The following is a 6,988-nucleotide window of genomic DNA, read 5'->3' on the forward strand; positions in this document are numbered from 1 at the left end:
TGCATTCCCACCACAACTCCCCCGTTCACAAGCACCTTCTCCTCTAATCCCCCATAAATGACACATTCTGTTACTCAAACTAGCAGCCCGTCTGTGTGTTATGGGTGATCGCTTCCCAATCGCAAAGACTGGCTCACAAACGCGTACTGTGAACCTATACGCATGAGCAGAACAGAGCTAGCGTGCGATCGCGGCTTAGCGAATGGGTCTGATTCATTTTCTATGTGGTATGCTGGATCTCTCTAGCAGTAACATAACAGAAACAGTTGGTAAAGGTCAGAAGTGCAGAGAATAACATGTTCAATAGTTTTTTTATGATTAGGATTCATCTGCAGCATATACTGTAGCATAAAAGTGGTAAGGACTGTATTATCACACCAATATACAATGTTATTACTGAGGGGCATGGCTTATGTAACTACCCTGCACAAAATAGTGTACACCTATGGGATGGGGTTGGGGAACAGAAAATGCCCCATCTACCCATCCTGGGAGCTAGACCTGCAGGAATTCCTTTACTGTATCACAGATTACTGTAAGGAGACCTACGTGATAATAGTCCTATATTTAGCACAATAAAATACGCAAAGTAAGATTAGTATATCTGGATATGTTTTCTCATTTGTCATATATAATTAGAAATGCTACAAATAAAAGTCTGAGTTTAAATTCTCGCCCCAACCTTCAACAGTGTAAACTTAAAATGTCCTTTTTTTACTTTTACTGGTTACTGTAATATTATACTATGCTATATTTTGTTATACGAGATACTCACCTGATGCATTTTCAATAGGTCCTGATATTACGCCAGTTTTGGAAAGAGGTCCTCCTACTAGTAACATAAATAAATATATATTATCTTACTGTGACAAATATAATGTGTGTGCATTAATAGCGACCTAATATCATATTATACCAAATTTAATTTTTGTAGCAAATAAATAAACTTTCCAGGATTTCTACCTCTCGCAGTTAAGGAATTTTTAATTATTAGATTATTCAAATGAATGTTTACATTTATATCCATATAATTTACATATTAGTTAAAAATATATTATTATACAACAGACTGTGGGCATAAATCATCCCAGATCACTATTGTTATCGCAGCTGCCAATACACACACAGGTCTGATGGGAAACTATGCTAATGCCGTAGCACGCCAACATAAAGATGCCCACCAGGGGTGGAACTATGGGAGACAATGGGGGCACCTGCCGCCGGGCTCCAGCAGTGAAGGGGTACCTCCTCCATTGCCCACAATATATTCACCCCACTTAGGGCTGTAGCTATGTACCCGTAGTGTACTGTCACGGCCGCCCAATACATGGCACCTCTTCCCGGCACCTGAGAAGCCACCTTACACTAGTGCAGAGCACAATATGAGACCATCAGCTGCCGCCTCTGTCTATCTATATATCTATGTCCCTGCTCATTAGTGTCGCTGCTCCTCATAAGCTTCTTTGTCAGTGTGACACATCTGGGGCCCTCCTCACCCACAACTCTCTGTCTCACTTCTTCCTGGCGGCTGTATCTACATGCGAAATGCTATATTACAGTGTCAGCGGCTGTGACGGGGGGCACATAATAACTTGCCTCCGGGTTTCTGGGATGAACTTACTCTACTGACGCCCACTTCTCCTATCTCATATCCATAATACCTTGCAAGTCTGCACAATTAGAGCAGGTCAGACCTTACTCTGAAATTGATAACCTTTGTGCACGTGGTGAGTACACAAGCTGCATATGCCACTGCAGTGGCTAATTTATGCACGCCCATGAAACGTGTTCAGATGGAAAGGCGCGCCTGTGTTTGTCAGATCACCCCCCAACACCACCCCATAAGGCTTACTGCATGTCAATCGGTCTGTGCAATTGCAGCGCATTCGCAATTCTCTGTTCGCGCATGCGCACTTCCATGCATACGGTATGCATGTGCAGTAAGCAAAGATCATCCGCCTGTTGCAGTTGCGATCCATGCTGAATCAGGCCCTGCGAGAAAAGTATCATCAGAACATCCCATTGAAGGATCTCATTATGGTTGTACTTTCCCAAAGAAAGCAACAAATTTATTTCCAAATAAATGAAACCTCCTATTTTGGTTCTGTCATTCGTTGGGTCACAAGCATGTAAAATGCATGACATACATGATCTGTATCTGTACCCGTAGCTACTGTGCCCAGCATTCTTTCTCCTCCATCTTTCCCCCTTCCTGTCTCTTTCCCCTCTTCCCCCCAGTTTGCCTTTATCTCTCATTCTATGTCATTATTCACCTCCATTTTCCCACATCTCTCTCTATCCCTCTTCCTCTCTCTATCTCTCCCCGTCATATACTGTCTCCTATGAGACACCTTTGCCTGTTGATGATCAGTCCTCCATCCTGTGCCAGCTGTGCAGCAATTTTGAACCACTGTATTTAGTTATATATTATAATAGCCATTAAAAATGTTTTACAGCAGCTATAGTACACAATGCCCAAAAAGTTTAAACCAGTTTCAGATGCTGGTGAAGGACCAGATGGCAGTGATGCTCTCCAATATTTGGGGTCAACCTAACTGATGATGATGGTGCTATCAAGGTTAGAGAACGTTCACCTACAGTAAGAGAGGCAGAGGATGTATCTTGTAGTGATAATGTCAAAGATGACAACCAAATTGCCTTCTCTCAGCACCAGCAAAAACAATGTTTTTATTGAAATCAACACCTCCATTGGCCCCTGATGAGAACCATGCTTCATCAGTAACAAAGCAGCTGGCAGATGGTGTAAACTATGTAGAATAATGAATGCAATGTGGCACCGCATTATACAGAATTCACTTGAAGATGTATCTTTTACCGTACCTGTACATTCCTAAAGTTTTGCCCACTTTGATAACTACTTGCAAGTGAGATTGGTTCTAATATTTTATTTCCACACAGCAGGAACTTAAAGTATAAAACATATGATGCAGTGACCCCAGAGGCTGTGTGGACTGTGAGATAGTAAATAAAGTTCTCCAAAAAGATGTTTCTATCACTTTAGAGACTTACAAGCAATAGGTCTCGCACTTAGCCAAGGGCATCCTGGCAACCTCATGTGAAGAAATGTCCTACTATTACTAGGCAAGGTCAGGGCTAGAGAGCCCATCTATAATAGTCCTGTTAGGAGCTGTCCTGTGGATGTACCGACTGTAGCAGAAAAGAGCCGATGTCTTCTATGAAGTGACTTGCCACTCAGGGAAATCTCACTGCTGAAGTAGCTGATAGCCGCAATAAATTAGGGCAAGTTAGGGATAGATTCCATCTTCAGTCTGCCAATCTACTGTATTATTACTTTTTGTGGAGATCACACCATACTTACCTTTACTACAAAAGGGGGCTATAAACATGTTGCTTTAATCTATGTATTGAACACTTTATCTTTTTACAGTACTTCAGGTCCTGCAAGTATCATTCTTTGCATGCATATTACCTATTATTTTTTCATTTGTCTCTTTTAATATATATAATATTATATTTGTCATTACTATACATACTCATACTCAGTAATTTTGCATTACAATCAAGTGTTTTAATTTTCATAAATTATAACTATTTTTTGAGTCCATATGGGATATCTTAAACATTGAGAGCTGCTCACATTTAATACTGGGAGCATTGGAAAACTTTTAGATGGCTATAGAGAGCAATGCTGGGCCCAGGTGATGGGCGTGGTGTGGCCAAACCATGAAGGCCATGCAAGCTTAAAATAAATCAATGAAAATGACTATGTAGGTTGCTGTATGCTGAGGAGTTGGGTGTTGCTCCCCCTGAACAGCTGGGCACCTTAGACAGGCCTGGGACTAAGTAATTAGAACCCTCTTCCCTTCCCTCTCAGTGACTCCAGGTGAGTTTCCACAAACCCTGCCACAAGTTATTGCTGAACCAACATACAAAGAATTGTGCAAGATATCACCAGCCCCCTCTAAAGTCAGATTATTATCTCCACTGGGGTGAGACTCTGGAGCTTCACAAATTTGATGAATCCCCACTTTTTCCCCAAATAGTGACTGATCCAAATACTGTAAGAAGACAAAGACACTGGTTTATGATGGCAAAGGGTCATCTGAACTGATTATCCTTCAAAAAGATTTAGCAGCAGGGCAAGTAAATTTCTTGGCTATTAAGTTCTGAATGCTGTACCCCCAGATAACCTGCATCCCCTCAGTAGTATCCTCTGGCATCACTATATACAGAATTGCATCTATTTATAAACTCCAAACTTCTTCTTTTGTCCTTTGGGGGAATGCAGCAACCAATCAATTCACAGGACAGCCAGCCGGTAAGTGTAGGGAAACCACTAGACCATGTCTGTTCTCAGCCCATGTTGGTTGATGCTGTCTATGATGTAATATTTTTCCCTGACTTTCACCCATGGAAGTGACATCATTGTAGTCTGTTCTATATGTGTTCTATAGGTGGGTAATGTTTATTATACACCATAGAAATAACTTTCACCTGCAACTGTCCCTGGATTGTCTGTCTGTCCCCAATAAAGTAAAGCTTAAAACTTATATATTTTCTCCTGCTCTCACTGATTAAACTAATGTCTCTATGCTCTGGGCATAGCTACTGGGATAATTGATCTTTTTGCCAATATAAATGACCCTGCACTCAGTGGAGCAGTGTGAGAGATTGATGGGGTAGATACAATGTACCTATGCCCAGACCTGTCTCTGTGCCTAGCAAGGAGACATAACCTCATCCTCATGATGGCATGATGGCATCTTTTGTGGTGTGCTACTGCAGAAGGCCTGGTTTACACTACAACATGTGTCCATGTGCACACATACTTGGTAAAACTCCCTGGTACCAGCGCCCACCAGATTTCCTTGCTGCCCTGCCTTCATTATGTAAATTCCTTAATTCTATTGGAGTACTGTTGTGGACTTCTAATTGTTTCAGAACCTGTCTCCATTTCATATTGCCATAATTATAACTAGCATACCTACTAACAATTTCAATTTATTTTGATACAGCCCTACTTCTAGCCTTCTCTTTCTGGTTATAATGCCCAAAATGGATTTGGTAGCTACACCCCAATTTAGTGTGGTTTTCTTGGGTTGGACAGACTGAGACTGGGGTGTGAGTGGATCAGGAGATTGGTCTGAAATGCCTCTGTCTTCCATTCAGGGATGCTGGAAGCAATTAAAGTACAGGATTTACTATCATATATCATAAACAGAATTGGCATGAGATGCCGGCAGCTATTCAAATACTGACAGTGAAAGGCCGAATGTTGAAGATTCCAACTATGGCTGGTAAGTAGCCTAACCCTCCCATCCCCCCCCCAACTGTAACCTTCCCTTATTGGTGCCTAGCCCTACCCCTAAGTGCCTAACACTAACCCACCTTTCCTGCATCCTAAACCTAACCCTCACGGGGGGGGATGCCTAACAAAAACCCCCTTCGGTGGGTGCCTAACCATAACCCACCCTCCCTGTAGCCTAGCCCTGACCCTCCCAGGTGGGTGCCTCACCCTAACCCCCCATCCCCGGCGGTCAGGATACCAATACCGGTATCCTGTCATACATCTGGCTATTGTTGTCAGCATTATGCCGGATGGTGGGATTCTGGCACCGGTATTTCGACTGCTGGCATCCTGTCCACCAGCATATCAAATGCATCCCTCATAAACATGTCATTATGTAGAGGACAGATTATGATATTAAATTTATTTTAGGAATATACACATATTTATTTTCTGCTATTATTGTCCTGACCCAGTAACTTGGTTATTACACAGATGGCTGCTGGATTACAGCATTGGTGCTATAGCAGATCCACTATTTTGGACTTGCTTGAAACACTTATGCATTAATTTACATCTTACCACAAAACAATGCAATCCATGCCCATAAGTGCACAATCTGATGGGAGCCCATCTCTGAAAATGAAACAAACAAAATAAAAGCTTTATTAGACAGTGAGTAGCATTACGTGCCTATATATAACTTCAATTTTACTTATTCTTGTGTTAAAACAAAAATCCAGTAAAATGTGCATAATGTACAGTAGTTATTTTGTAAGCAGACTTTTACTTATCTACAATTACATTTCCCAACGCATTAAAAAATATGAACTACGGAGAATGGTGCCTCCAGTTCTCAAAAACATAGCTGTATTTTGATCATTGCATTCACAAGCCTGGTAGTATCATTTACTAAGACTGAAAAAAATGTCAATCTATTATTTTAACTTTGTTTTTCGGTCTCCTGATACAGTATTTCTGTGCCACCTTGAAATGCGTTAGAAAATTTGTGATTGATGAATGGTTGTTATATCCGGGTTTCATGCTGAGAGATGAGTGTATACTTTTTAGATATTGTACAGTATTTTTGTTAATTCCTTTATACCAAGCTGTAACAGGATCAAAAATTTTTTTTTTTTTTTATTATTCTTTTTGTCAAGAGATAAATTTTATTTATAAAAGTTTAAACTCCTTTAGAGTTCTATTTGTATTGGAGAATATCACAGTTTGGGTCAGATAAGATGATAATTGTTTTTGATGTGGAACAATTTTCTTATATTGTATCTTGCATATGTGTTCAATGTATAATGTTCAATTGCATTTCACTAGGAGGCTCCCTTGTTTGTTTGGTGATTCAGACATTTCATTATTTCACAGTGATCTACAGAAGGATTAAAGTAGGCTCACTATGGACTCCTTATATAATATATATAAAAACACTATTACTGTATCACTTCAATTTAACTAATATTGCTGGGATTGTATACACCCTGTAGAAAGAGCCAGACAAGCTCTGAAATGTTGGTGTGTTCATAAATACATTGTTCACTTTTCTAAGTCCCAGAGTCCTATAAGTTTTTTCTTCTCGCTGGTCATCTGTGTGGTTTATTTATGTAATAAAATCACATAATCATTAGGTCAAAATCAGTACAGCCATCATAAAATAGTGAACAAACCAGCACACCTCAAATTCATGTAAAAAACGGCTTGTTTTAATGG

Source organism: Taudactylus pleione, unplaced genomic scaffold (assembly GCF_031769625.1).
Source record: "Taudactylus pleione unplaced genomic scaffold, aTauple2 ptg001080l, whole genome shotgun sequence".
NCBI lineage: Eukaryota > Metazoa > Chordata > Amphibia > Anura > Myobatrachidae > Taudactylus > Taudactylus pleione.